At 35.9% G+C, this 14,920-nt stretch overlaps 1 protein-coding gene across 1 annotated transcript in view; it reads right to left on the bottom strand.

Annotated features, from left to right (window-relative positions):
• NCOA2 (nuclear receptor coactivator 2) overlaps window positions 1-14,920 on the bottom strand; it is a 305,348-nt gene that overhangs the window by 257,884 nt on the left and 32,544 nt on the right. Inside the window, exon 2 of the mRNA XM_044665931.1 lies at window positions 13,452-13,531. The gene's annotated coding sequence lies outside the window, so the exon portion shown is untranslated. The remainder of the gene's footprint in view (window positions 1-13,451; window positions 13,532-14,920) is intronic.

The following is a 14,920-nucleotide window of genomic DNA, read 5'->3' as shown; positions in this document are numbered from 1 at the left end:
GCTACCCACATTCAGAGGAAGGACTGCAGGAGAGGAAACATATAAGAAAAGTAACTGCTTGAATGCATGGGACGGGGCGGACATGATTGAGGGTGTGGACTCGAAACTACCACACCAATGCAACCACCAACAATTGGGAAATTGGTCTTGATCAAGGACACATGACAAAACCAGTGGAAAAGTGCGTCGGCCATGGGTGGGGGGAGTGCGGGGGGTGAAGGGGAATATAGGAGCATGAAACATGTAATCATGTTAAAAATGATTAATAATAAATGTTAAAAATAAAAAAAAAAAAAAAAAAAAAAAGCATTGGAGTAGACTCGAAACTGCCACACCAATGCAACTATCAACAATTTCGAAATAGGCCCTGAACAAGGACACATGACAAAACCAGTGGAAATGTGCATCAGCCATGGGTGGGGGGAGTGCGGGGGGTGAAGGGGAAAGTAGGAGCATGAATCATGTAACCATGTTAAAAATGATTATTAATAAATGTTTAAAAAAAATTTTTTTAAAGCGTTGGAGGGGGTTGGGGGGAGAGGTATGCAGACCAACCCCACCCCAATGTCTTCATGCCAATGTAAGCAATGTCACAGATAGGAAGTATCTGGGGTAAAATTTGAATCCAGGACCTCCTGGCTCCAGGCCTGACGTTCTGTCCTCTGAACCACCTGGTTGCCCCATCATCATACCTTTTTTTAAATGGCATCCCCTCCCTGTACTTTACTGTGCTCATCCCTATCATTCGCTTAATTTGCCTTTGGATGATCCCAAACTTCAATTCTTTAGAGGTTGTAGCATTCCATGTTTTGCAACTGATATCATCACTGGAATAATATTGTTCTCAAAAAGTTGAATCTATTTCAGAAAAAGGTTGGGGTTATTAAAATAACTATGTCTTTTCAAAGTACCATATTTATATAAATTATCTTATATGAGCTTTACAAAAATTCCATGAAGTAGGTATTACAAGTATATTGGGGGGCAGCTGGGTAGCTCAGTGGAGTGAGAGTCAGGCCTAGAGACAGGAGGGCCTAGGTTCAAACCCGGCCTCAGCCACTTCCCAGCTGTGTGACCCTGGGCAAGTCACTTGACCCCCATTGCCCACCCTTACCAATCTTCCACCTATGAGACAATACACCGAAGTACAAGGGTTAAAAAAAAAAAAAAAAGATACTAAAAAAAAAAAAAAACAAGTATATTGGGATACATCCCGAGATATACCATGGATGGCTGAAACTGCAAATAGAAGCAAATACCCATATGTACTCCCTCCCCAACTCCTAGTCCCTATTCCTCCCCCACCTCACATAAAACCTTGAAAAATTGAGTGAAAGCAGAAGATACTGCTGGGCTTGGACCTCCCTAGTAGGGATAACTGAAAAAGTGAATGGAAACCTCAGAGACCCGACTTTACTATATAATTTCCCTCAATTTATAGATGAGGCAACTGAAGCCAAGAAGCAACCTAACTAATAGCAGTGGTAGGATCTGAATATAGGTCTTGCCTATATCTTTTATCAATATAATTAAAATATATGGAAAGTAGGGGGCAGCTGAGTGGCTCAGTGGATTGAGAGCCAGGCCTAGAGACAGGAGGTATTAGGTTCAAATCTGGCTTCAGGTACTTCCTGAATGTGTGACCCTGGGCAAGTCCCTTAACCCCCCATTGCCTAGTCCTTACCACTCTTCTGCCTTGGAGCCAATATACAGTATTGACTCCAAGACGGAAGGTGAGGGTTTAAAAAAAATTGTGGAAAGTAGATAGCAAAGACAGCAATAAGAATCAAATTAGCAAACATCGTAAATTAACCTGAGTTGAGATATATTTGAAATGTATTCCCCCTTTTGTTAAATGTTACTTATTTAATGTTGTTTTTAAAAGGGCCATTATGTCTATTTTACCAGAATATGATATTAACTATACTGAAGTCACTTAACCCTCTTTGCATAGTCATTATTAATACAGTTCCAGAAAAAAGGTGAGTATTTTGAAAAAAAATTAAAATAATAAATGAAGAGATATTAACTAGCTAGAGTAATACCTGCAGAAATATTACCAGAATGCCAAGGGAACTCAAAAGACAATCCAAAAAAAGATCAAATTTAAAGATATCTAGCACATCTGCTCTAGAGAAGACCATAGTGTAATGGAAAATTTAATAACAGAATAACAAAATTTGATTATAAGTGATTTATTGACCACACAGTTAAAAAAAGCAGTGGTCAATGTATTCCCCAGTTAGTCCAAATATGTTCAAGTACAGAGTAAAACAAATTATTATAGTCCCCCCCAAAATCAAATGTGTCCAAAGGACAAAAAACAATTAAATTATAACCAGGATACAAAATTAAGTAATGTAATTTCTAATTGGATTAAAGTTTAGGGGCTTTCCAAATTGTGAAGAAGGAATAAGTTTCAGGATTCTCTGATATATATATGAAGCAATAGATGATTTATATAATGTTGTTTCCCATAGATGTATAACTGAATAACGATAAAATGGAGAAAAGTACATTTGACAGTATAAGATGGACTTTGCCCTCTGTAAAAGTGAAATTTGGGAAATGTATCAAACTACATTTCCCATGGTCCAACGGGTTTCCGTTTCCGGGTCTTTGGGGGCATGGGGAGGTCTACGTCGACGCAGAGAGGGTTTAAATCTCCTGGGTTAGGAGGAAGTGCTCTCTTTGGGAGTAGGCGCTTGGCTAGGAGGCAGTAATGGAGGCGGCAGTTTTGAATGCTTACAAGCGCGTGGTCTGATAACTTTATCTATCAACATGGCTTTAATTAAAATACTAATTTATATATTTATACCAGTCTTTATCATTTTTAATATTTATACCTCTCAAGTTAAAATCTGACTGGTCCTTCAAATTCTCACCCGAAACTAACTGCACTTTATATACAATCTTTATTTTTTCTTAACAATGAACATGATAAGCTATCCTATCTATCTCAAGCTATCTAAGTATTTGAAGGTGGTGTCCTTCCCCCAGAGGGCATAATGAGGATGAGGTAGCTAGAAATTATTGGGAAGCCAACATTTCAGTTCCACAAGTACAAACTTCCTGCTTAGGTATATTGGGGTTAAAATAAGCATTTGGGGGTAATTTAAGAGCTTAGCAGCTTAGGACTGTCAGATTACCTTTTAAGGTCCAGTTAGAATCTTGGACAGGGTTCCTAGTAAGGAATTCTGAGGAGCTGGATGTCTGTTGGCATCCAACTGACAACTCACTCCTGGTGATCTGTCTGCCAGGGAATCTGTGAATCAGCTCTCTGGGAAAAACTGGAAAACCAAGTGGCAGTTGGAGAGGAGAAAAAGTTGGAGCTTGGGGAATAGCTGGAGAAAGAAGACCAACAGGCAAGAAGGAGAAAAAACTGTTTTGTTCCCTCTGTGTGACTGCAGAGTGGGACAGGCCTATTAGGCCTACCAGGCCCAGAAGCCTGACTAGGCCCAGAAGATCTGACAATTGGAAGAGGAGCTGAGAAGGAAGACTATAAGGAGGCATTGATTTTAAAATATATATTTAAGGGGGCAGCTGGGTAGCTCAGTGGATTGAGTCAGGCCTAGAGACAGGAGGTCCTAAGTTCAAATCTGGCCTCAGACACTTTCTAGCTGTGTGACCCTGGGCAAGTCACTTGACCCCCATTGCCCAGCCTTACCACTCTTCCACCTAGAAGCCAATACACAGAAGTTAAGGGCTAAAAAAATTTTACATATTGATATATTCATATATTTGTATGTATATATATTTAAGGAGATTATTGATTAGAATAGGATATTCAGTTTAGACCCTGGGATTTAGTTCAGTGATAAGGAGTTGTAAGGAGGCTTTGGGGAAACCCAAATAAGATTCTTCATCCTCTGTTACCTATCTTTTCCTACCTTAAACCTTTAGGAACCATTAAACTAGGTTTTGTTAAGCTATCTCCAAGGAGCATTACTCGGCCATTTTTTGACTAGGCCCTAACCGTTACTCAGTGCCTCACCTCAAACTCAGCTGTAAGTCAACTGTTTCGAACGGAAACAACAACCAGAGCAAGTAAGAAGATGCAGTGTCTCCCACATCCCCTAACAATTTATACATTACAATTAGGACCCTTCTGTGATCTTTTCCCAAAAAAGTACTCCAATTTGGCAGCAAAGCTAAGTAACAAGCCTTCCTCAGGTATCCTTAGACTGGCCACATTATGACTGAACATGTGAGTGAGCTTTCATCACACACAATGGTTACCCACTGCACTATCCTCACTCTCCACTAAACCATCAGCTCACCTCCATTTCAAGTCCTCACATCTCTGATTAAGTTCCTTTACAATGAATCTATTAAAAAAAAAAATCAGAACTTTGTAAAACCAGAATTTCTTGCCTTACAGTAACTCAGAGTTACCCTTCAATAGATGACTTAAAAGCAAAAGTTGTAGATGGGATTCTCTTTCCAAGTAGAATATTCTGATTCCAAGTACAAAAAGTGCTCTTACCTTTTCCAAGAAATGCCAAAAAAATAGAAATACCAAACTCTATATTTTAAAAGTGGCTTGATTTACACAATTGTTTCAGAAAAGCTATATTCAAATAAAGTAATTATACTAGGAAAATTTAAAAGAAATTTGGGCATGTACTTTACAGAACTGAGTAACTAATTTCTTTTCACCTATTTTGTAAAATATTTTCTGGGAGTTCTCTACCAAAATCCTATGGTGAGGCTGAAGTAACCTTGGTTCTGTAAGGATGGGATTTGTTTGCCCTTTTAATTGTTACAGTTCTCAAAGGAACATAAACTCTAGCAGGATCAGACTCGGGTGTCAGAATGTATGACTACTGTACATAGGCCACCCTGCACATGTATTCCACCTCTAACCCAAAAAATAGGTGATGCATACCTTCTCAGTTAAAAGGAGATTTGGAAACCTAAAGATGGCCAGAAAAGAGAAGGGAATAACAATTTACTAAGCGTCTACTAAGGTGCCAAGCACTAGTGCTAAGTACTTTTCAAATATTATTTATTTCATCTTCATGAGAACCCTATGAAGTAGGTGCTATTATTATATTCGTTTTATAGTTGAGGAAATTGAGGCTGAGATAAGTCAACTGACTTACCTAGGATCACAAATTAGGGAATGACTGAGGCTACATTTGAATTCAGGTCTTCCTGACTCAAGCCTAATGCTATATCATTGTGCCAATTAGCTGCCTCTAACCACAGATTAGCACAAATTAATGCCATCATCTAGATCAGTGATGGGCAAACTATGACCCGCAGGCCAGATGTGGTGCCCAGAAATGTTCTATCCTGCCAAGAGACATTATTCCTAATCTGACGAATACAATGAGTAGGATACAACACAATGAAACTTCGAAAGAGTTGCCTTAGAAACAGACTGACAGATGAGCATTTCCTTTCCTTTGGCCCCCTCTTTTAAAAAGTCTGCCCATCACTGATCTAGATAGTATCAAAAAAGAAAAATTGGAAAAGTTTTCATGATCCATCTAGTAGTCCAACCCATACCTAGAAAAACTTTTGGTATTTCCACTTTTTTGGCATTTCATGGAAAAAGAAAGAGCACTTTTTATATTTGCAATCCTACTACTCTCTTCTCTCTTTGCCACACTCCATTCACTGCCTCTACTTTCTCTCTTTCCACTGTTCTCGTTGCTCTGCAATCAAGACTGCAACCTCAGTGCTCAAATGAAGCTATTCTCTTTAAGATATCTTAATTGCCAAATCTGATAGTCTATTTTTAGGTCTTATACTTTCCAACCTATTTGCTGTTTAACAGTTAACACTAGAAGAATTTAAGAATATCTAAAGGACCAAGCAAATCTGTGCATCAACTGAAAAATCTAACTAGATAATTTCTAATTTAACTTCTAATTTCTCCTCTCTAGGCTTTCTTAACATTCATCCCCCTCCTGATCCTCTTCCTGAATCAATTCACTAATCTTCCTTTATCTACTTTGCTGACTCATCATCCATATTCCCCTAATTGTGGATGTTCTCCTAGGTTCTATCTTAAGCCATTATTCTTCTCTAACTATGCTATACAGTGGTACCTTGACACATGAGCACCTTATGTCACAAACAATTTGAGATACAACAGACACGACTGGTATTTTGCTTTAAGTCAAGAACGGATATTTGAATCACAAGCTTCCACTGCCCTCTACTAGAGAGCCTGTCCAACATTCAGTTTCACAAGTTACATGAGGCTGTCTTGTTAGTTCAGTGTTTATCTGGCCATGTGAGCATCTATATTGAATTGCCTTTGCTTTCTTCTTTATACTTGTCTTTATTATCAGTTTTGGGGGCAAATTTCTTAACTTTTAACCATGGGTCCTGACAACGGAGGAATTGAAGGAGTTACAGCAGCAGCATTCAGATTTTGCAGGAAATTAGTGGGGAGGAACCCAAAGTGGATGAGGTAATCAGTACAAGAGAGATTAAAGAAATGTTGAGGATTTGGGAAAAAATTAAACAGTTTGTTGAAAAGACACACCCAGAAAAATTGCAACAGGTCGTGCACTGGAGCTGTTTCACACATTATCGAAACATTCTGAAAGGGAGGAAGAAACAAACTTCCATAGAAAGGTTTTTGTTGAAATGACCTCTAAGTGAAATCAAGGAAAGTGTGGCAAAATAGCCAAAATGTAATGAAGAAAATGATGGTAATTAAGTAAAGTAAAAAAATAGCAATTAAGTTTAGCAATAAAAGTTACATATCATAAGTAATGTGTAAGGTCAATTTTGCATTTAAATGTAGTTATATGTGTAGAGAGTAAGTTATGTTAAGTAATAGTGCATGAAATGAAAACCTTCTCTGCCAGCATCTTTGCCTGACCTTGAAGGTAAATAACATTTCATAAGCAAGTTTATTTCTTTACACTCTTTCTTATTATCTATAAATACATTTGTTATTGATAAAGTACACTTTTGTATTTAAAAGCATATAAAACAAAAAATCCATATTTTTTGGGGGGCCGAAATAGATTGCATTTCCATTCATTTAAATAGAGTACTTCAATTTGATACACAAGCAAATTGAGTTACTAGCTTAGCCATGGAGAGAATTAAACTGATGTGTCAAGGTACTGCTGTGTCTCTTAAAGATCTTATCAAAGTTTCATAGATTCAATTATCACAGATGGCTCCCAGATAGATATCTATATATCTCTTTCCTGAGTAGCTAAATGGTACACTCACTTTAGAATCTGTTAGACTTGAGTTCAAATCCAACCTCACATACTTTCTAGCTGTGTAGTCCTGGATGCTTAATCTCTCTGCCTGTTTTCTCAACTGTAAAATGTAGATGAAAAGGGCACCTACTTCCCACAGTTGTTGTGAGGATCAAATGAGATAATATTTATAAAGTGTTTAGCTTGGTGCCTGGCAACATATTAGGACACCATGTAAATACTCCTTTCCCTTTTCATTCAATTCCGTATCATAAATGTCCTTTTGGACATTTCAAGTAGAATTAGTACTGACAGATTAAGTCTACTATTAGATGGAATATCCCCATCATCATTGAGATTCAATAAAATATATGGGAAGAATACCTCATCAATGAGATCACAGATCAATGTAATATATTGGAGTAAAAACTGACTTACAGAGCACCGTAAGGTATACCAAATATTGTGCATACATTCTCTTACTCTGCTTCTTGCACTCTTTAATGAAGATGCTAAAAAAGAAATTGGCTGATATCACAAAGCTTTTATAAAGTTTTAACTTTGTACCCTATACTGTGCTATGTAACTGAGGATTTAAGGAAATCTAAAAACAATCCCTGCCATCAAAGAGCTCACATTCTAATAGGAAGTACACATACTCCCTATTAGACAGAGTAGATGGAAGAAATCTGAGTGGAAAGCAGTAGCACTAGCAGCACAGCCTACTGAATCGAACTTTGAAGAAAATCAGTGAAGCTAAACTAAGAGCATTCCAGGTTTGGAACACAACTAGTACAGAAATGAGAGAGGGGGAATTCAGCAGGTGCGAGTAAAAGCCAAGTAGGTCACTGTAACATAGAAGTGACTGCATTTTAAGAAGACTGGAAAGGTAGGAAGGGGTCAGGTTATAAAGAACTTTAATTGCCAAGCAGATGGGTCTATATGAGATCCAAGAGTTAGGAAACCATTGAGGTTTACTGTGTGGAAGGTGATACAGTGATAGAATTGCACTATAGGAAAATTACTTTGGCAGCTGAGAAGAGGATGGAATGGAATGGAATGGAATGGAATGGGGGCCTAATTAAGGCAGAAAGATCAACTACTGAAAAGCTATTGAAATTGTCCAGGCCATGTGAGTAGAGAAAAATGAAGTGATAAAGAAAATAAATGTTAAGAATCTATAAATACACACTGTTTTATAGAAGCCAGAAAATTAAGATGGAAAGACTAAAATTCTCGGTAAAAATAAATAAACAGTTGTCAAACAAAATATTGCAGAAACCTTTAAAAAATTCTGGAGTAGTGATCTCATCAGATGCTAGGAATTCAGTTATCATCAATGAATCTCAAACCTATTTATCCAGCCCTGACTTCTCTGCTTAATTCCAGGCCCACATCTCAAACAGGATGCCTCAGCAGACATCTTAAACTCAATGTGTCCAAAATCCCATCTTTATCTTCAAACTTAGTTTTACCTTCAAAGCCTCCTTTTCTTCTTAACTTCCCTCATATTCTTGAGGGTAACATAATATTTCCAGTCACTCAGGTTCCCAAACAAAATATCATCCTTAAGTCTTCATTCTTCCTTTCCCATGTTCAATCTATTGCCAAGTCTTATCCATTTATTGTCTTTATCTTCTCTCCTACACATCACCTTTCTTTCCTCTGACAATAATATCACCCTGGTGCTGGCACACACTTCCAGACCATTTTAGTAACCTCCCAGATAGACTCCTTACCTAAAGTCTCTCCCCACTATATAGTTCATGCTCAGCTACCAAAATGGCATTCCTAAAGCACAGGCTTGACCCATATCACCTCTCTGGTTCTATAACTACAATGGTTATTTTAAACCTCAAAAATAAAATATAAAAAAATCCTCTGTGTGGAATTTAAAGTCCTTCATAACCTGGCCCCCTCAATGTATTTCTTTGATCCAGTGACACTGGCCTGCTTACTATTCCTCAAACAAGGCACTCCTTTCCCTGACTTGAAACATATTTCAGAATATTGCTATTCTTTTTTTCTTACTCTCTGCCTCCTGGTTCATCTGGGTTCCTTCAAGTTACAGCTAATATTCCACCTATAAGAAGCTTTCCCTAATCCTTCTGTTGGTTCTCTCCAATTTATTCTGTAAATAGATTGCTTGTACCTAGTTGTTTGCAGGTTGTTTCTCCCATTAGACTGTGAGCTCCTTGAAAGCAAGGACTATTGTACTTGTTTATTGTATTTGTTTGCCTCTTTATAACAAGAGCACTTAACCCAGTGCACTTGACACATATAAAGTACCTAAAAAATGTTTGTTGACTGACATTAGCTTTTGGTGTAATCTACAAATTCTTTGGTCTTTCATTCCTTCTTTTATCATTGGAATCATACTTAAAGCCATTCCGCCATAACAAAACATTCTAGACCTTACAATCTGATGGCATAGTGTTTAAGAGCCCAAAATCACCTCCATGACAGAAAGAAGGAAGAGCTTAAGGATCTTTTCTTGGGTTTTTTTTTTTTAATTTACCATAACCTTCCTTAAAAAGGAAGAAAAAGGGGAAACAAATTACATTTTTAATAAGAAAGATGGCAGTAAATGATGGCCTAAGTGAAAAGAAGAAATGTCAAACTAAAAAAAAAAATCTCTGGCAGAGTACATGCTGATTTAGAAAACAACAAATTAACATCTTCTATGTCCTGCTGTATTTTTATTTAGTTAAACATTTCCAATTACAATGTAATCTGGTTACATTCCTTACCCCTAGTTTGACACCTTTGGTCTAAGACAGTGGTTCCCAAACTTTTTGGCCTACCACCCCCTTTCCAGAAAAAATATTACTTAGCCCTCTGGAAATTAATTTTTTTTTAATTTTTAATAGCAATTAATAGGAAAGATAAATGCACCTGTGGCCATCACCACTCCCTTAGATCGATGCAGCACCCACCAGGGGGCGATAGCGCCCACTCTAGGAATCACTGGTCTAAGGTATCAATTTTATTGAGTCTTTATTGAGAGGCTCAGTATTTAATTGATGCTATTTAACTGCCAAAATTTTATTCAAGTATAGCTCTAGATATCCTAAAAGAGCTCAGGACAAGCAGTCACAACAATTATGGCTAATGAAAGATATTTATTGATGACTCTCAAACTTAGCTGTCCTGCTTTTGAATCTTCAAACGATTATCTGCTTTGCCTAGGATTGATGAGACCATATCATCAATCTAAATTGTCTAAAGAGAGACAGAAAGAGAAAAAAGGTCTGTTTTTTTCCTGCATTAAATATGTTTATACATTGCTTTTGTCACCACCATTATGAGAAAGGCAATGAACATAAATAAAGTTTAAAGGTATTTTAAACAATCATTTAAAAATCATTAAAATCAATCTTAAACATCTAGTTATTTAGGGTATAAAAGATGAAATGACTGTCATTTTCACATCTCATAGACAACTCCTTTTCTCTCCAATGTCAGTAATTATGTGATGATAATAATGGATAGTGTGTATAATAACAAATATCACTATATTTTATCTCACTTGAACTATATTTAAAATCCTATATGAATTATCAGAGGCAATCTGAAAAAAATTTTAGAATAAAATTAATTATTAGTGTAGGGCAGATTGCCTTGAGTGAAAATAAAAGAACTTTCCAATTTGCAAAATATTGCAAATACTTTTTTTTAACAGATTTTCTTTTTTTTTTTAAAACCGTTAACTTCTGTGTATTGGCGCCTAGGTGGAAGAATGGTAAGGGTGGGTTTTAACAGATTTTCAACAGTAAATCACATCCTTGAATTAAAAAGCACACATACTTATTGGGCATCAAAAAAAAGTGCCTTTTTACACACAAAGTATTAAAAAAAAACTCATTAGCAGTAGGCTTATAAATCTAAGTTAAATAAATTAGGCAAAATACAAGGACTGGTCTTTTGTTTTCCAAGCAAATGAAATGCCACAAAGCCTTCATACCAACTTTTTTTAATTAAGTAAGATAAGCCTGAGGCTAATCTTCATGCACTAATTTTGGACCAATTAGCCATGCCACATTTACAGTTTAGATTGGAATAAATATGGAGTTTAGCCCCAAGTTGAAACTGGGACACAGATGCCACCCCAGAGACCAGACAAAATGGTGGCTTCAATCTGGTGAGCTATTATTTTAATCACTAAGTTACCATGACCAGATCCTCTGCTTACAATTCAATTAATTGTCCCACTACTGACTTGTAAAATTTCACTTCAAATTGATCTAAATCATTATTAGAAGCGTAAAAAAGTATGTAGACCAGAAAAGATGTTAGCAACTTCCACAAATTATCAAAAAGGAAACTTTTAAAAGAAAGAATTAAAACAAAACATTCTTTATCAAAAGGAGGGGGGAAGTTCCAAAGAATAAAGACAAAAAAGTCTTATCAATTATTTTTTAAAGTCTAATAGGAGATAATATAACCAAAAATTAATTTTTAAAAATGGAGGATAAGTAAAATTCTTTATTAAACATATAGTAAGTACTTATTAAGTATTTGCTGAATCTATCTTTTGATTCTTTACCAGTTTAATTCTTCAATGGTTTAAGTTTCACTCTGATTCTTTAAAATAATCAAAACTAACTAGTGTTCTTTTCAAATACTCAGATACAAATTTTCTTCACTCAGAAAATGCTAAATATACTATTCATGGTTTAATCCAGAATGTCAGAATCTAAGTACTATAGAGTTCCAAGATATATTACTTATCTCCTGCCCAAGGACAGGGACTTTTTTGAGTTGGGATATCAATAATACCTAGTATGCTGACTTCAGAGGAAGCTTAAGAGCCTCCATTGAGAGTGTATCTGCTTGCCAGCTGTGTGACCCTGGGCAAGTCACTTAACCCCCCATTGCCTAGTTCTTAGTGCTCTTCTGCCTTAGAACCAACATTGATTCTAAGGCAGAAGGAATGGGTTTTGTTTTTTTTATTTTAAACCCTTACCTTCCATCTTGGAGTCAATACTCCAGTACTATCATCTCCATTTTATTTATCGATTTATTTTTAGGAGCCTTACCTTCTGTCTTCTAAGGCAGAAGAACTGTAAGGACTAGGCAATGGGGGTTAAGTGACTTGCCCAGGATCACAAAGCTAGGAAGTATCTGAGGCCAGATTTGAACCTAGGACCTCTGGTCTCTAGGCTTGGCTCTCAATCCACTGAGCCACCCAGCTGTCCCCGCAAGGGTTATTTTTTTTTTAAAAAGATTGTCTTAAAAACATCACTTATTATTACTCAAGCAGTATACATTCATTAAGCAAATACAGTATTTTCTAAAACTATCAGTGTTTTAGAAATGTTTTTTATATAGTACATGGAGTAAGACAAAAGGCACGGCTTCACAAAATTCCAAGAGATCTTTTTCAGATATGGTAAATATAAATAATTCTATGGTAGGAAAGTAAATTTCAGAAAGAAATGTTTACAGAATAACATAAACCTAATTTGGCTGTTTAATGTTCTAGTCCCATAACATAACCTGATTCTGCCTATTAAAATGAACTAATTGTATTCTCAATTTCATATAAAAAACAAGAACTTCTTAATCAATTATCCTTCTTCATGAATGGGCTTAAGACAGGGTACGGTTGTCACTGACTGATTGAGCCATGAACTTTCCAATCCTGCACAAAGAGTAAATATTCTGATCTTCAGAACCATTATATCTATTTTGATGACAACTTAAAATTTTTAACTGGCAGAGGACAGGGAAAAAACAACTTATATTGGACAAGTTTGCTGTATACAACCTACAATGAACAGAAAATGCCTTCAATATGTTATTATTAAATATCAAATATTATAAAATCCATACTAGAAATTAGCAACAACATAAGACTTTTCCTTATCTATACACATAATTTTTTAAGCAAGCAAACTTGTGATGAAAATTTCCTTTTGGCTTGTTATTAGCTTGCAAATCAACTAAAGGTAGTTAAGTTTCCATTAAAAATTATGTGAAGGGGGCAGCTGGGTAGCTCAGGAGATTGAGAGCCAGACCCAGAGACGGGAGGTCCTAGGTTCGAATCTGGCCTCAGACACTTCCCAGCTATGTGACCCTGGGCAAGTCACTTGACCCCCATTGCCTACCCTTACCATTCCTCTGCCTTGGAGCCAATATACAGTATTGACTCCAAGACGGAAAGTAAGGGTTTAAAAAAAATATATGTGAAAAGTAATTTTTACTTCCTGGCTTTAAATTATCCATGGAAGGAAGAAAAGTATAAGCAATATAAAATTATAGATAACTCACCAAGATTCAAATAAGTAATCAGACCAGTTCTACCAGTTGTGGGTGTATGATCTTCAGTACTTTGATACATTTCAAGCCACCTATAAATAGAAAGAAAATAATGGTATAGGCAATTTTGTAATGTGAAAATGAAAAATGAATGAAAAGTATTAATGATGCGGTAGTATAATAGCTTTTAGAGGCTGAATTACTGATTAAATGTACGCACTTAAGAAACCATCTGTTCTTCTCAGTTCACTGTATAAAAGTCAGCAAAGTCACTGAAATTGTCTTACATCCACCTCTTACACCTCATAACCTTTTAAATGAAATCCTATGTGGTACTTAAAAGCCAATAGATGTTTAGGGAAATTTTTAATAGTATCCCACACATACAGTGTTTAACTTCTAAGGGATATTGAAAAGAAGTAGAAAACCTGACAGACTGTGACAATAATTCCACTTTAGAGAGCACATCAAAATGCAGAAAAGGATTGGGGTTGGCAGCTTACGTTGACATTTACTTGGTTACATTTTAATGAACATTCTTTGTACTTTTAAAAACTGTTCACAGGACTCTTCTGCCCTTGATGGCTATTTTTCAAATTTCCAAGTAACAAGTATTTTCAATTAATTTGTCTTTTCAACTATTCTTCCCATGATGAAAAACTCCCTCAAAATACAACTAACAAAGTCTGACAAAATAATATACCCAAATCAGCCATATCTGAAAACATGTAACTCTTTCTACATTTTCAGTTCATTACCTCAATGGCAGGGAAGTTTCATGTTTATTTTTTTAGCTCTTGGTTTTTCATTGCACTATTCAGAATTCTAAAATCTTTCAAAAATAGTCTTTTCTCTATACAGTTGTTATTAACATATTAGATAATTCTTCTAGTTCTATTCATTTTCCTCTGCATCAGTTCAGGAAGGTTTTCCAAGTTTCCTATAATATTGTCCACTTTATTATTTTCCTTGGTACAATAATATTCGACTACATTCGTTGACAACAATTTGCTAAAATCATCCCCCGATGGAACAACCCCTTAATTTCTAAACTTCAACTATCATGAAAAAATTGCTAAATTTTTTTTTACATATAGATTTTTTTCTCCTTTAATTGTTTTAGCTTATAGGCCCCAGTGACACAGATGGGTTAAAATCCTATCTAGTAAATTTCTGGGCATAGTTCTAAATTGCTTTCTGGAATAGTTGACCCAATTCAAAATTCTACTCAAAGTATACTAGTGTACCTGTTTTCCCACAGCCCCTCCAACATTTGTCATTTTTTTCCTTTTGTAATATTTGCTAGTCTGATACATGTGAAGTAATTGAATTTCCATTTCTTTGATTATTACTGAATAAGAGCATTTTTTGGTAAAACTTTTGACAGGTTGGATTTCTTTCTTTGAAATTTGACTATTTTTATCCTTTGGTCATTTATCTATTGGAGAGTAGTTCTTATTCTTATATATTTGAATGGTTTC

Source organism: Gracilinanus agilis, chromosome 1 (assembly GCF_016433145.1).
Source record: "Gracilinanus agilis isolate LMUSP501 chromosome 1, AgileGrace, whole genome shotgun sequence".
NCBI classification, from domain to species: Eukaryota; Metazoa; Chordata; class Mammalia; order Didelphimorphia; family Didelphidae; genus Gracilinanus; species Gracilinanus agilis.
The sequence above is the reverse complement of the archived record's forward strand: the minus strand, read 5'-3'. Positions and strand labels throughout refer to the sequence as shown.